Here is a 17,518-nt window from a genome sequence, read left to right as displayed (position 1 = left end):
TTCCTCTTCTACTCCACTGCAATCGGGAAATATAAAATATTTAGGTATTAATATTTCTCCCAAGCTTGCAGATTTAACTAAATTAAACCATATCCCACTTTTAAAGAAAGTAGAAGGTGATCTGGCTAGATGGAAATGTCTACCCATATCACTCATGGGAAGGGTTGCTGCTATAAAAATGATGGTATTACTAAAAATAAATTATTTATTCTCAATGATCCCAACTAAACCGCCGCAAGATTGGTTCAGATCTCTAGATTCATATATGTCCAAATTCCTTTGGAAAAATAAGCCCCCACGTATAAGTTTAAAAACACTACAAAAAACCAAGGATAAAGGAGGATTAGAACTACCTAACTTTCAGCACTACTTCTCAGCCAACAGGCTTCAGTTTATCTCAGGATGGCTAAAACATACACTCTTAGATGAACCTTGGCTAGATGTAGAACAAGCACTTTGCAATAATCTAGAGATTTCAGATCTACCATTTATCAGCTCAAACATCCAATGACATGAATGCTTCAAAAGCGTCAACATCAGCTCTTCTCTGACAGCATGGTGGGAGTTTCTGAAGTTGACAGAGTCTTCATTAATCCCATGCAAATGTACACCTATCTGGAACAACCCTGACATATTACAAAACAATAATATGATAAACTTTTCAGATTGGAGTGGTAAAGGAATCAAATATGTAGAACATATACTAGAAGGAACAGAATTTATTTCATTTGACAGACTAGTTACACAATATGGGATCAACAAGAAAAGATTTTTAGAATATCAACAAATTAAATTCATAATAAAAAAGAAATTTAAACTGGGTCAAGTTGAACTACAAACACCACCAAGTGTGGTTCAATTTCTTACTCTTAAAACCCCCAAATTACTATCCAAAATATACAGAATGCTTTCTAAAACAGATGAATCAATATCACTTCCTATTGCAAAATGGGAAGCGGATTTATCAGTTAACTTAGACCAACTTAGACTGGTCTCAGATTTGCTTAAAAACCTTTCATCTAATCAGAAATCCCAGTCTTCAATTAATTCAATACAAAATACTACATAGAGTGCACTATACAGGTCATCGGATGTTCAAGATGGGCTTTACGTCTACCAACAACTGCTCACACTGCCAAACCAATTCACCGGACAATTATATCCACGCTCTTTGGTTCTGTCCACCAGTTCAGAAGTTTTGGCGCGAGATATGTGAAGACTTATCGAAGTGTCTGAAATGTAGCATTCCAACTTCCCCCTTAGTGTGTTTGTTGGGCAGCTTAGATAATGTCACTTCAGAAAAGAATATAGCCCATATGGTTTTCACTGCCCTATGCATAGCCAAGAAAACAGTCCTCATGAACTGGAAAAATAAAAATAATCTTAATTCTAACCAATATAGAAATTATTTATTAGATTACATTAGTCTTGATACAGCCTCTGCCACCACATCAGATCAATTGCTCTGGGCTCCTTTGATCAGCTCCATCACCTAGTGGGGGTGGGGGGTCATAGTTTGGTCCCACCTTTGCTGTTGTGATTGGTGTGGGGGTAGGGACAGGCTTAGGGCGTCGGGGGGTTCCCCAGGAGCATCTTCCTTGGGGGGCTCAACCCGGGGTAACGGTCATGACCAATTAGGGGCTCTGTTGGCTCTTAGGTGACGCTTTCCGCGTGGCTGCGTTCAGCGGGGCTAGGGGAGGGTCTGTGCTGACGGACGTGGGTTACTGACCTGGTAGCCTGGCTGCCCCTGGGTGGGTCCGGGATGGGCGTGAGGTTCTGGGGGTGCTCCGGCTCTGGCCTGGGGCCCTGGCCGGGCCTCGGGGGCTTGGGTCCTGGTTGGTGTGTTGCCAGGGTTGTGGGCGGGTGGGTGTATGGGGGCCCAGCCCTGGCGCAGGGTGCCGCCGGTGCGTCGAGCCACCTGGGGGGCTCTTCAACTGGTGGGGGAGGTTGTTACATCTTGCAGGAGCTTTCCTCTCTTCAGGAACTCTCTCTGCAGGAGGGGGAGATACAGGAGAGGTGGAGGAAGATCTCAAACTGGGCGTCTATTGTCTAATGTAGTCTGGAAGATGAGTGGATGATGGGGTGGGTGCAGTTTTCTCTGTGGTGGGGTTGGGTGGACTGTCCCGGGCTCTGTGGGGCCGGGCGGCGCTGCTGCACTGGGCCCCGGTTCGGATGGGCCTGGGCCCCCTTTCCCTGGCGGGTCGCGGACTATGGGGGTGCCTACTGGAGTCAGCGGGGGAGCTGGCCCCAGGGAGGGGTCACTTGCCCCTCCCTTCCTTCCCTCCCCATCTCCAGCTGCCTCCCTCTTCCCGCTCTACCACAACCACCTACACCTGCAGGGCCTTGGAGTAGGGGTGTGTCACCAGGGTGCAGAGGAGGTAACCCCCACCCCCCCCCCCCCCCCCCCCCGTCCCCTTCTGGCTGCCTCTGCCTCAATTTTATCCCACAACTTAGACATTCACATTACTCACACTCTCATTACACATACATATAGGATCTTGGGGGTGGGCACGCTACACGGAATCCGAAAGACCATCAGGGTGTACACCTCACCCCTGGCGTCGTTGCCCACCTCTCAATTTTAAATACACGTAGACATTGAGGGCTAGCAGGAGGGGCTATGCGCTTACCTGCTGCTCTCTGGCAGGTAGCTCCATGCCCTCCTGGGTTTTAAATGCACCTTAGAACACACATACATCAACACTACAATGAGATGGGTGGAGGGAGGTTTGGAGTCTTCTCTCACCCCCGTTCTCTGCGGCCTGCTGGAGCGGGGGGGCTAGGAGGAGGAGTTGGCCGTCCGACTGGGGTCTGGAATGTGGGGCCTCCCTGCTGCTGCGGAGTCGGGGCGGTCTGCTTCTCCCCACCGCAGGGAAAAGGGTAACACCACCTGGGTCTGGGTGCAGTTCCCCCCTCCAGGGGCAAGGGTACCTAGACCAGGTTCGTAGAATACGCTTGGGGAGTGTGATTGTGTGTACAGCGTCTCTTTATGTCTGTCTCCACGTTGGTTGAGTGTGGAGTAAGTGCATATGAGAGCATGAGGTGGGAATGGATGTTTGTATCTGTGTGTGCCTGTATGTCTGTGTCTATATGTCAGGTTGGGTATTGGACGCCACCTCTCTGGGGACATCTCAGGCCCTCCAAGGTTTGGAGGCCTATCTCCCCCACCACTTCCCCTGCCGGGGGCGGACTCCCTCAGACATCGGTGCATTGGTGGTTCTTTGTGTCCGGGGATGGGCGTCCAGGTACACACCGGCTCACTCCTTGGCGGCTGCTTATTGGGGCCTGGAGCCTGGGGTTCGCTCGGGCCACTTCGGAGGTGGGGTGCCCCCGGCCTCTCAGCCTAGGGCTCGGTCACTCAGGCACAGCTGGCTTCCGGCGGAGCTCACGGGCACGTCACTGCAACCCCCCCTGGCTTCTGCTCCACGGCTGCTGAGTGACCCCTCATCTGGGGCTCTCCTCAGCTCTTTCTGGGATAGTGGCGCGGCTGCCCCTCTGTTGGTCTTCCTTGGTCTCTGTTCTGGGGGCCTCTGGATGTCTGGAGTTTTGATCTCCTCCATACCTGCTTCATGCCCTGGAGGACGGGGCTGTGGCTCCCCACACCCTCTAGCAGATCATTACATGAAGGAACCTTTTAAAAAAACAAGCGCGTCCATGCTCACAGGTGTACACACGGGTGATCACACACAAACTATAGCTTTTTTGGCTCCTACCTCAAAGCACACTGTGTGCTGTCGATGTTACGTGGTGCACAATAATGTTTAATATTTAGTATTTACTGTCATATTCCCATATATCATTGTGATGTTGTTTATTCTATTACTCTCGTTTTCTTCTGCTTGTTTTCTTTTTTCTTTCTCAACAGGTGATCCAGGTGATCGATATATGTATTTTTTTTTCTGCTTATTCTTTTGGTTTTGGTTTTTTGCCCTTCTCCCCCGTCCCTCTTCTCAGCTGTTTTTCTTTCCCTCTCTCTTTCTCCCTTTCCTTTCCCCCAGTCAAGTCTGTCCCGTATTCAGCATGTGAAAATAAAATAAACAATAAAAGGTGAATCAAATGGACCATTACGGCAAAGCTGGGATGGTCAATTTGGTAAAGTAAATCCGTTGGGCATCTTTCTTCGCCTTTAGACAATAATTCTGATGACAAAAGAGCCAAACGGGACAGGCAAAAAAGAAAAAAAAAAAAAAGGAAGTGGACAAGCAACTGGAAAGTTGGTTAACACGGTTGTAGCAGTCCCCCGGACCAAGGAAGAAATAGAGAGAGCCTCAACGGGTGCAATAATTTTTACTTTGAGATTCATTCAGAATCTAACAGTGCTGAGGTGCACCAATGCACCGTGAAAACTAAACAGAAACACAAAATACATTTTCTTTCTTTTTTTTTTGTTTCTTTTTTGCCTGTCCCGTTTGGCTCTTTTGCCATCAGAATTATTGTCTAAAGGCGAAGAAAGATGCCCAACGGATTTACTTTATCAAATTGACCATCCCAGCTTTGCCATAATAGTCCATTTGCTTATTACAAATATGAACTCAAATAAAGCAGAAAATACAACAAAATATCAACTAAGCAATCAAATACAAAGTAAAACATGTACCTCGCTCCGCATTCCAAGGGCTGCAAATTGTTAATTTCGCTAGAGTCCGGTATCACGCTGCTTCACGCTTCATTGAGAGCTGCCTACTGGGACATGTGCGCCACAAAAAACGGTCTGAGCTGGAAGTGCAGCTTGCCGCTAACTAAGCAACAGAGCCCTCTACTGGACACTACGCGTAGCTGTTCAGGCTTAGATCAATAAACAAAACTGGACCTTTACAACGGTGCCGAACCATAAAATCACAGGTGTGGTGCTTCAATAAACACTCCTCAACTGTAGATAATAACAGTGTGTTGGGTCGATCTTTATAATATCTACTCCTCCAAAGTTCTAGACCAAGCTGCCATTTTACCCCTCTCTACATATGAACTGAAATCAGCTGATTGTAGTCTAACCTTCCTCTTGTGTTAGGGTCGGCACCGACCCATTTTAAATTTCAAATGCATAAAAAAATTACATACATTTGTTTATTGTATCAAGGCTTTTTGACTTTGTCTGGAACATCTATTTTTACAAAATAAAACAAAAAAATATATTTTCACTAAATTATAAAATGCCCTAGTTGAAATTATGACCTTTGTGTTGTTAGGGTCGGTTTCGACCCAGGTATAATATTATGAGTATAAAGCAATAATTAAAGCCAAAACTGAAATCATAAGTGCACTGTCAGTTAAAACACTGACAGCCAGTTCCTCTCCTAATCATTTGAGCTTCAGGGGATTTTTACTTTGCATGTTTTTTGCAGTATACCTGCACAAAAACAAAACAAAATAAAGACGGGCATGTGAAGACATGTGAGGTGAATTCACTCATTTGAGTGGCCATTTGACTTCCAGAGTGCACATTTACAATTTGCAGCATACAAAAATGAGAAGAAGATTTACAGTGAACCAAGTTCTGGATCATATTTTTGGTGAAAATGAAGGAGAGGACACAGAGCAGCATAGCGATTCAGATGGGCAGGTTTCTAAGGAGGAAGACAATGTGGACTATCATCCAGAAGACACAGACACATCTGATCAGAGGTGGAGGTCGCTGGTGCTGAAGCTACACCTGCTGAAAGATTCAAGTCCAAAAATGGTAAGATCTTTTGGAGCTCAGTACCTCATGATGTACATAGCAGGGCATGTGCTGCAAATGTCATCAAAATCACCCCTGGAATCACAAGGTCTGTTCTGACCAAAGTCAGTGACATCAAAAGATGCTTTGAGCTATTTATGCCATTGTCACTAAAAAGAATCATCATTACTATGACAAACCTTGAAGGAAAAAAAGTCCATGGCGACATGTGGAAAGATATTGATGAGGAATACCTGGATGCTTTCATTGGTGTTCTTCTTCTTGCTGGAGTGTACAGATGCTGCAATGAGGCCACTGATAGTCTATGGGACGCATCGACAGGCAGAAATATTTTCTGGGCAACGATGTCACTTCACACAGTTGATATCATTTTGATTCAAGAGTCCTCAGATTTGACAACAGAGAGACCAGACCGAGGTCTGACAAGCTTGCTCCCATCAGGGATGTCTGGGAGAGATGGGTGCAGCTTCTTCCCCTGATGTTCATCCCAGGGCCAGAGGTGACAGTGGATGAACATCTTGTCCACTTTTCGAGGAAAATGCCCCTTCCGGCAATACATACAGTAAGCCAGGGAAATAAGGCAGAAAAAACTGGGAAGCCTGTGATGCAAAAACCAACTATGCCTGGAATGTAGATTTTCAAAGTCAAAGCTGTGAGTGGCACCCCTGAGAAGAAACAATGAAAATGTGTGGTCCTCGATATGACCACTGGACTGCAGGGTCACAATATCAGCTGTGGTATTTTATTTTATTTTTTACCAGATATGACCCTGGACAAGAACCTCACAAAGGAAACTTCAAAAAGGTGTAGCTGTATCATTGGGAAGTGATGAAAAGCACACAATTACCCACGACTATAACCAAAAGAAAGGAGGAGTGGACTTTTTCTTTTTTTCAGCTTATATTAAAGGTCTACTGCTGAAAAAACAAACATTTTTTTGTCTTTTCTTGATGTAAATATATATGGGTCGAAATTGACCCGTAACACCATAGATGTCATTTTAGTTATTAATCTTAAAATGAAAAAATCAATAAAACAGATTTATTTAAGAGATGTGTCCTATACCCCTCAGTAATAGTCAGGTAACACAAAAACCTTTTATTTATTAATATGATTCTCTTGAGGTTAGTTTTACAATTTTTTTTTAATTGAAATCGAGGGGTATAGTGACAAAAAAAGACCCAAAGGCCCACACCGAAAGTATTAAAACCAACATTTTCATGGATAAGGAAGCCTAACAAGGTAACCAAGAGATGAGAAACAAATTGGATGATAGCTTATTGTTTTCAGTATATTTTATAGCTGATTTAATTCACGGGTCAAAACCGACCTGCTAACACAAGAGATGATAACAGAAAGCTAACACAAGAGGAGGGCTAAGCCAGCAAAAAAAAATCAATGTTTGATGTTTTTTCTTTCTTTGCACTCATGTCGTTGTTCATACAAACAGATATAAAGTTAACACAGTAATGTAAGACTTACAGCATGTTTGATTTGAAAGTAAGGAAAAGCTTTATTTTTTTGTTGTATGTAAGATTAAATTGAGCCTAACAAGTAAATAATGTATTGCAGCATTCCAGGCACGAGGCCACATAAAAATGAATAATTATGATGTCTTAAGGATAGTTAAGCAGCTTATAATGGTAATAAATAAATAAAAAACTCACCTTACTAGATGAGTTGGAAATTAGCAAGAAGTTAGCTCACTAGTGTTTAAAAAAATACTCAAGTGTGCAGCTCTGCTACCACTTTGCAAGTAAACAAAAATGGAAAACAAAATAGCAATAAAGTTTGGAGGGTGAATTAATGAATTTGGGCTAGCTCACATATATAATGATGTACTAATTGGTAGCTAGCTATGGAGCTGGGCTAATAGGTGGTTAGGTTAAAATCAAAGAGCAGAACATATAGGATAAAGGTTTAATGCTTCCCAGGAAAAGTTTATTTGGAGGATCCCTGATAGGTAGGCCCATCATATGGCAGGAAGAAGACACTTAAAATGGACCCAACTCCAGCTAAGAAAACCTCAGATAAGAGCCAATCCATAACACGTGATTGGTCATTAGTTTCTTGCTGTGTGGTTTGGATTACTCACTATGAAAAACATTCAATCCCAGTGTCAAGACTGAAAAAATCACTTGTATGAGCGATGAAACATTCCCCCCTCTGAAAACACAATCTCCAGATGATCAAAATTAGCTTTCTGGGATTATGATCCTAAGCCTAATGTCCACACTGAAATTATGTTGACCCGAGAGGGATTCTTTTCTGAAGCATTCACATGAGCCCATGGGATGTGATATAGACTGACAAATGAATAGTGTTAATAAAAGGCCAAAAATTACCACTGTTTATTTTTTCTGAGCTTGTTTAAGTTAAATAAAATAAGACACCAAGCAAGCCTCAATCAACACAGCACACACTTGGACTTGGAAGCAGAGTTGATACGTCATCACTTAACAAGCGGGTTTGATTTAATTAATTTTGTAATGCTATTTTGTAATGCTATATATATGTAATGCTATATATACACACACACACACACACACACATATATATATATATATATATATATATATATATATATATATATATATATATATATATATATATATATATATATATATATGTGTGTGTGTGTGTAGCCGGTCTGGCCTTAAACTCTGATTGCCGTTAATTCTCTGCGTTGTGTTGTGCGAATGACCAGAGGAGTCAGCTCTCACTTTGCCAGCTGGATGGATTTATTCTCCCAGAACTGTTTAAAAATAAAAACAAAACAGTACAGCGACTTCACTTCACTACTGGACTTCTGCATGAACACCTCTCCTCAGCGGGGCCTCTAGGCAACTGAGGTGCAACATCACAATAAATCCAATTAACAAATAATACTGCTAAAATGTATTTATAATCATATATAACAAACGAAAATGCACTGCATCGTGAACATATAGTGACAATTACCTCATCAACAAAATTATACTTTAGGGAGACTTCATTTACCAGTGGCAATTTTACATATTTTTTTAGTTACATATATCTAACAGCAAGTTGAAACAGTGAACCTGAATCACAAACAAACAAAAGATATAACCAGTTCACATGACACAAAAATAAAAGAGGGAGCTCACATACCTGTTTAAAATAAAAACAAAACAGTACAGCGACTTCACTTCACTACTGGACTTCTGCATGAACACCTTCAAGGGAGAGAGAAGGATAGCGGACCACATGTGAAGCCACGTGCATGCTCCTATGCTCTCATCTGAGATTGGCTAACTAGCATGTTACAATAAAGTGCTGTACTCGACAGAAAAACTAATTCACACTAAAATATCAAACAGAACTGTGAGACAAAATGCACAAAGGGAACGAGCAGTGTTTGAATTACTTTTAGTTACTTTAACTGTGTTTATTCGCTCTGTAACTGAGAACACCAGCATACGCTCACCTCTCCTCAGCGGGGCCTCTAGGCAACTGAGGAAAATAGCGCGCAGCTACAGGAAGTGACTTCGCGGGAAGTCAAAGGTCACACAAACAAAATAAAAGCTCCCAAAATATAAATACAGAAAATAAACATATATAAATAAACACATATACATAACCAATACTGACAAAGCAAGATAACACTGCAGGATGGATCTTTGGTGAAATATAAATTATTTTCTAATACACCCGTTACATATATATATATATATATATATATATATATATATATATGTAGTGTCCGGCAGATGTCTGCATCCGTTCCTGTCTTCGCTGGAGGCTCATGTGAGCCCGTCCAGCCATTTCCCTTGTTTTCTGGAGGCTCAGGAGAACCACTACAACAACCACTTCAACCACCACTACAACCGCCACTTCTGTCCCTTGCTCAATCATTAGCTTTGTTACTTGCTCAGTCATCAGCTCAGGTCTCTGCACCTGTTGGCCCTGCTCCGCCTCACCCAGAGGTCTCCATACCTGCTGGTCCTGCGTCTGTTCCCGCTGGAGGCTCTGGAGAGCCGCTCCAGCCGTTTCTTCCCGCTGGGGGCTCTGGAAAACTGCCCAGCTGTCTGTTCCCGCTCCAGCACTTCCTCGTCTCCACTGGGGGCTCTGGTGAGCTGCTCCAACACTCCGCGGCTTCCATGCCACAATAATAATAAAACAGGAAACTGGGGAACATGACATAGGAGTGGAGGAGATGCAGACGAGCACGAGCAAAGGAACACGAAGGAGCACGAGGGAAAGAGTGAGGAGACATGACCGAAGGGGAAACTTGGATAAACATGGAATAAAACACAAGGAGGGAAAACAAAACACAAGAATTCACAAAACTATATAAACACAAACACACAGAGGGAGACACAGAGGGCAAAGACACAAGGGGGAATCTAATAATTGTCGAGACAACGCCGGTCTCTGCGATTCTTTTGGTCCTGGTAGAGATCACTCTGAGATGTTTCCATGTTTTACACAATCCCTTTATTACCCATTATTCTTACAGATGCATCTGGAGATCAGCACACTGCATTCCTATGCAGTCCTATGCTAAAGGCTGATCTAAAGAACTCCACACAACAGTTACAGTTATAACCTCTGGTCTCCTCCCCCTACAGTAAACACCCCCACAATGGAAATACACTAGTACAGTGGCCAAGGGTGCTGACACCCTGACCCCCATCTCCTTTTATGGTAGTGCCCGTTTGCCCTTTGTCTGCTCCTCACCCCCGAGTAACTCTTGCTACTGTCCTGGGGGTGGGGGTTGATTGTCCTCCTGCCTTGTACCTCAGTTCTTTGTTCCCATCCAAGGCCTATTTTCTATTTTGTATCCTTACACTCATTACCACAATATTATAATGTTGCAAGCAATCACAAACTACATTCTCTTTAACTCTGATCTACATTAAGGAATCTATTCTCAACATAATCAAAAAGCTAAACAGAATAACCTAGGTACTATAATATAAATCCTTAGAATAAAAACGTAAACTTAAACATAATACAAAATGACAAAAACACAAAAAAACTCTGGGTCAAATGAACCAGGATCATGACTGCAGCAGCCACGCTGCTATCAGATCCATCACCTGCAACAGCCACGCCTCCAGCCTGTGGCTTCCAGGCCACCATTTGGTCAACGGCCTGCGGCTGCCACACCATCATCTGGTCCTCTGTGTCCTTATCCATGTCCTGTTTGGCCTCCGTGTCCTTGTCCAACAACCCAACCACACCAACATTCTTTATACACCAAACCACACCAACACTGGCCATCCACCAGGGAGCTTTGCTACCACCTCCGCTTTTCACGCGGTTGGCCCCCTGAATTGTGCATGTGTTGCCACTTTCCACGTGGTCTGCTCCCTGAACTGTGCCTGCACTGCTGCTTTCCACGGTGTCGGCCCGCTGAACTGTTTTGGTCTGGACTCCTGTGCTATCTACCTCTGGGTCGGCCCTCTGAACTGCCCTGTTATGGACTATTGTGCTGTCAACCTCCAGGCCGGCCCCCTGAACTGCGTGTGAACTGTTTCCTGAGCTCCAGTGTCTTTCATGGACTTTTTTTTCTGAACCTGTGTTTTACTTCCTCCCCTGTGACTGTCTGGATTACCTGAGTATGTTTGCCCAGCTGCCTCCACTTCTCTAACCCTAATAGTACACACCCATGCTACTGTGTTGATTGGCCTGTTTTGGTAACGGGCCATGAAAATAAAATGATACAATGATTTTATAAGGTGTTATAGACTCATAAATGCTAAAGCCATTCTTATGTGTTTGTTAGAAAACATTACATCATAATATATGATATTTCCAAACATTTACAAAAGTTGATTCTGTTCATCTGGACATAGCGTTTTGGGGGAGAAACATTTCGTCACTCATTCAAGTGACTTCTTCAGTCTCAGCTGACGGCAGGTTTCCCCAATCTTATAAATAGTACATTTGCATAATGACTAAAACCAGCCCACTGAAGGAACAGTGGGCTGGGAGGTTGTTCCTTTGTTCCATTGTTCCTTCAGTGGAACAGTGGGTTGACCTCCCAGCCCATTGTTCCTTCAGTGGGCTGGTTTCTGTCGTTATGCAAATTTGTAGGCAAACAGTTTACACTTCTGGTTTGTGTTTCAGCCACTCAGTTAGCACTTGTCTTTAGACACATTAGTGTCTTCGTTGCAAACTACAGGCGACCACAGTTCTTGGTGCAACACCTTTGTGACCAGGTTCACCGAGTGACAGCCAACAATCTCCAGCACACCACTCGCCACACAGGTGGTGAATACTGAGGTTTATACTATAAGTGAAGCTGCATTTTAACGTGGGAGACTATGGTGATTAATGGACTTTTGGACCAAGCCTCATTTATATATCACTTTTCTAATCCTTCTGGTCATGCAAAGTACTTTTAGACTACAGGCCACACGGAACCATAAGTTCATACAGTGCTTCATTGTCCACACTTTTCTCTTTATCTACCTCACATCCATTTAGAGTCACCAATCACACTGCATGTCTTTGAGCTGTGGGAAGAAACCCATGCAGATACAGGGAGAACACACAAACTGTCACAGTCCTGGGTCAGTGACCCAGTGTTTTTTGTATTATTGTTGTTATTTCATGATTCCTTCTTTGTATATAACTTCTAGTGTTCTGAGTTCTGTTTTCTATTCTAGTTTTGAGGTTTAGTTCTGTGCCAGTCTATTTCCTGTTTTACTTTGAAGGTCTGTGTCTAATGTTAGTGTATTATGTTTTGCTTCTTGTCTCATCTTGCCCAATTAGTTCCAGCTGTGTTGCCTCCTGTTCCTTGTTCCCTCATGTTCCTACTTGTGTATTTATAGTGTGTGTTCTCCAGTGCTCATCGTCGCGTCGTCCCTCATTCTTCACTGTGTGCTCCGTTTGCCTGCCTGTTTGTTTATTTGCTTTCTCAGTTTAGTTAGTTTTTTGTTCAGTCTGCAATCTCCCATCAAAGCCAAGTGTTTTGAGTTCACATTTGCCTCCGTGAGTCCTGCTCTTGGGTCCACCATTCCTGCCTGCCTTCACACAGCCATGACACAAACTCCACACAAAAAACCCCGTGTTGCTCCAAGGTGACAGTGCTAACCACTGCACCATGGCCATGAAATCTAGCTAAAATGAAATAATTGCGAAAACAAGAAGTCAATTTTTTAGATGTTGATTGCTTTGCAATGTTTACATGTTTGCATGCTTTTCAAACATGTAAACATCACATTTTTTTAATATAAAAGAACAAATGTATTTGTTGTATGTTACATATGCATTTGATTTGATGAATTTCATTTAAACTTTTCTTAGCAAAGGTTTGCGATTAAGTTTCCCCTCAAGCAATTGAAACCATAGCACACATATGGGTGAGGTTAAAAATCCTCTGTAACTATTATTATTACTATTAGCATTCTCATCAATCCTGAGAATGAGTCCTTACAGCATCTTATATGAGAAATGAATCACTTCTAACATGAACAAAACCCTTAAAATGTGGCTCATAAGTTTCAAATCAAACATCTGCATTGTTTAAGACTTGTTTAATCCCATTTAGGATGACAGAAGTAAAAATCATTATACTGTAAAAAATTGGAAGAGTTATTTTTATTTATTTTTTAATTTTTTCCCAACATTAACAGGGACTTTGGACAGCACGACTGCGGAAGGGTTTGTTATAGCCAGACAGAAATGAGCAGGTGCAAAAATCCAATTGGCTGTTACAGGAGGCAAGAAAACTGGTGTTGTTGTCTCCTTCAGTTTGAGATTCTGGAGTATGTGAGCTGACATCAGGTCACTCTGTACACTACCTGACACAGCAAGTGGTAGTCTGGTGACGGGTGTAACATAATGAAGAGGCTGTGATCAGCTTGGGCTCAAGGATGAACTACACACCAACTCAAAGGTGACAAATTTGAGTAAGTCTTAAAAAGGGGGATTTTTCCAGTGCTGTGGTATAATCCCTTGAGCAGAGTTCAAAACTGAAACTTAGCAGTTGGATCTCCTTCCCACAAGACCTTCAATCATGAAAATGATTAAAACAGTTTTGACCTTAGTATTTTGCCACAAGAAAAAAAAAGAGATGGGCATGCAGTGAGAGTAAGACAGAGGAGTAAAAATGTAAACAGAGGATTCTGAGACTGTCTTAGCCTTCAACACTGTGAAACACATACATTCTTCAGTCTGCCACACATGGAGCCACAGACCAACTTATCTCTCTTCTCAGGTAATGGTAATGGTCACAGGGCCAAGATTACTTCTCTCTGCCAGAGAAGGTCAGAAAACAAAAGCTACAATTAAAAAAAAAGCTATTCTTTCAGTCTTTATATATTTAGCCTTGTCTCTTTTGATTATGCCCCTCACAACGGTGGCAGCTGTGGCCCAAAGCTTTCAAGTCGTTTTATCCGTGTCTCTTGAAAGTTGTGGAAGCGTGAATGTTCACTTTGACTGAGGACACTCTTGCATTACAGGTGGCGCTAATGCAGTTTTTGGAAGTGATGTCTGTGTTGCCACAATACTGTTAGTGACAGATCCTGGACACAAAATTTTAATATCTGACTTATCTCATTAAAAATATCTTTTCAGCATCAGAATGTTTGATATGTGACTTAAGAAAAATGTGTACATTATATATGGCAGGACACCAAGGACCTGCTGTTAGTATGCTACAGCTATCTACTTGACAGTCAATTTATAGAGTCCAATTCTTTAATAACATCATCACCTTACCATATATTTACTGTTATCTGAAGATACCGTTTCCATGGTAATGGACAGTTTGCAGTCATAGATAACAGTAATTTGTAATTAGTGCTCCTGTCTATCAGTCTCTCCTGCACTCGGTAATAAACACCAAGTGATGAACTTCAACGAGTATTTTGTGCATTTACCTGCAATCACCCATCCTGAAACTGCTCACACTCAGTCTCAAAAATAAACTGTCCATGAAAGTCCATGAAAACAGCAGATTTGAAATGATGAAAACTAACACTGTCTGAAGCATAAATTATAGGTTTATGAATGACTGCAAAATAACAAAGCAGAATATAGCTTTATAATATTATATCTTATAATATATAAGAGTGGCACATGATGTGGCCTTGTACTCCTGTAGCCCTTCTGCTTCAAGGTTTGAGATGCTCTTCTGCATACCTCGGTTGTTACAAGTGCTTATTTATGCTAATGTTGCATTTCTTTCAGCTTGAAGCAGCCTGGCTATTCTCCTCTGACCTCTGGGATCAACAATACTCAGCCCAACCTGTTTGGCACCAACAACTATGTCACATTCAAAGTCACTTAAATCACCTATCTTCCCCATTCTGATGCTCGGCTTGAACTTCAGCAGGTTGCCATGCCATGTGATTGGCTAGTTGGATATTTGCTTTAATGAACATTTACATATATTTGCATGCTGCTAACGACCCCGCAAACTGCTAGTGAGTCCACATCTTTCATGCTCCACACTGTTTTCCTGTTTTCCCCTTTTTTCAAAACTGCAGCTTTAAAGTCAGTGTTAAATGTTGAGCTACTTATCAGACGAATTAGAAAATATTTCAAGTTCATCTTAATTTTAGTCATGCATCTATTTTCATGACTGCTGTAGCTAGACTACTTGTGGTGAGTATGATCCTCCTGTGATCTGTAGATGCAGAGCTAAGATTACAAATATGCTGAAAATAAGAACGCACACAATACCATGGCTCCGTACTGGGTACAGTGATAACAGAAGAAAAAGGACAAGAAAACGTCAGAAAAAGACTACTCTTATTACTGTTCAAGGAAAATGTTTACTCAGAAAAAAGTGCATCTCATCTCCCCTATCTGCTGCTTTCTTCGTCCTTTTGCATTTATATGAACGCTGTCACTTGTCAGTGTGAAATGAAGTCATGAGTCTAAGTTTCCTACCCGTGTTCACCTCCCGACTCAAATGTCAGGACATATTTTGACATTCACTAATGTCAAAAATGAGGGACAATCAAACTCACAATGCAGCATTATTTCATATTAGATTAAAACAGCATATAATTTTAGACTCAGTTGAGTGTTACTTGCGCCATTTAGTTTCCAAGGTAACGAGAAGGGTATATTTAGAGAGCACCAGTGAAGACTCCACAGGTAGTGGAGTTTTTTGTTCTTCTCCATTGTAAGAGGTAACAAGGGAGTGTGAACTCTTTCTTTGGGGGGGAGACCAGTGGTGTGAAAACAGCTGTGTATTGCCTTTAGTTTCTGTAGAAAGTATTTAAACCCAGGGCTCTGCCGGGTTCAAGAGAGACTCTGCCGGTTGTTTGCCCCTTGATGGCTGCTCTCACCAAGCTTGGGTTTTTGTTCTTTTTGATTAAAGGATGTTAGCTATGTTCACCATTTGTCTGCAGGCTTTATTAAATGGGAAACTTCCACAACATGATCCTCCATAACCGAGGTAACGACAGTTGACTGAAATACAAAGGGTAAGCACTTATCATGTTTTGCTCCACACGGTTTACAAAGCGTCTTATTTTCCGTGACGTCAAATGCAAAATGGCTACATATGGTAAATGGCCTGTATTTGTATAGCGCTTTACTTAGTCCCTAAGGACCCCAAAGCGCTTTACACTACATTCAGTCATCCACCCATTCACACACACATTCACACAATGGTGATGGCAAGCTACATTGTAGCCACAGCCACCCTGGGGCGCACTGACAGAGGCGAGGCTGCCGGACACTGGCGCCATCGGGCCCTCTGAATATGACTCTACATATGACTTGTCTTCTTCCCAAGCATTGACATTGTGTCACATTTTCTTGAGAAACAGAGGGCATGAGAGCTAGCTGTACCATTTACCCAAAAAATCTCATCTTATTTCCCAAGATTACTTTTGATTGGATCACTTCCCCAAACTTCTCCCACCTTCCTTTTTATTCATTCACCAAATTGTCAATACATTTCATCACAGTTTTTGTTCTCGTGCATTAGTTTTTCTTTAGTTATCATCTTGTTTTTGTCTGAATAAAAAAGGTTGCTGACAAAAACTAGGCCTATGAAATCAACACTGGTAAACATTTTTTTCCATTTAATTCAAAATTGTAATGGTAGTTCTTTACAAAGCAAATAGGAAACAGTACAATCACCTCATGTCTAAAATCCACTTAGTAGCTGTCAAGAGATGTATTCTAAAGACACTTCTTCAGCTGAGAGTCAGAGAGTGAAGACACACACACGCTGCAGATTTTACTTGCAAGGATAGTCACAGAGCGCTCACACGAGAGTGGGGGCCCTATGATGTGTGCTCTGAGATTGCTCCTGTCTTTATTTATACACAAGGGTAATACAATAGTGAATACGTCTGTTTGTAGACAGAGGAATGTTGGTGCGTATGTAGGTGTATGTGTGTGAGATTCTGAAGGAAGCGGCCCCTCTTCTTGTTAGGAAGTGAAGATAAGAGTGTTCAGCTCTCCTCTTCCTGGTAGGGAGTGAAACTGCTTGTTCAGCTCTTATTATCGCTGTGGGAAGAAACTTATAAAAGAGAACAGAACAAGTCTTGCAGTGAACAACAGTCTAAGTCATCAAAAGATCAACATGCAGTATTCTATCATATATAAACTTATATCATTAAAAGTTTATACTAATGACAGTAGCTTACAGTAACACACTGACCTCCGAGCTCCTCTGTTACAAAGCAAGACCAAGTCTACTGAGATTTAACCCTGAGTCTTTGTAGAAGTTTAATTATGTTCAATGTAAAAAGCTCCAACGTTTTTTTATAACTTCTATTGTCTTATATTTAATGTTCAATAGTTATCGTCTTAGTGCTGCCCTGAGTTTGGAGCATCCTCGAGGATTCTCTTTAACGTCGTCTTTTTGTGGGGTGATCACTTTTCTTCGCAGAGAAAGCC

The 17,518-nt window shown here is 42.2% G+C and overlaps 2 long non-coding RNA genes across 2 annotated transcripts in view; both read right to left on the bottom strand.

Moving 5' to 3' along the window:
• LOC146525590 (uncharacterized) overlaps positions 1 to 17,518 on the bottom strand; it is a 95,513-nt gene that overhangs the window by 19,486 nt on the left and 58,509 nt on the right. The gene's annotated exons all lie outside the window — the stretch shown is intronic.
• LOC146525591 (uncharacterized) lies at positions 8,314 to 9,355 on the bottom strand. Its single transcript, XR_014873543.1, has 2 exons — positions 8,499 to 9,355; positions 8,314 to 8,432 (listed from the first exon to the last, which is right to left on the bottom strand). It is a non-coding gene; the product is annotated as an uncharacterized LOC146525591 (long non-coding RNA).

Source organism: Neolamprologus multifasciatus, chromosome 1 (genome assembly GCF_963576455.1).
Source record: "Neolamprologus multifasciatus chromosome 1, fNeoMul1.2, whole genome shotgun sequence".
Lineage (NCBI taxonomy): Eukaryota > Metazoa > Chordata > Actinopteri > Cichliformes > Cichlidae > Neolamprologus > Neolamprologus multifasciatus.
The sequence above is the reverse complement of the archived record's forward strand: the minus strand, read 5'-3'. Positions and strand labels throughout refer to the sequence as shown.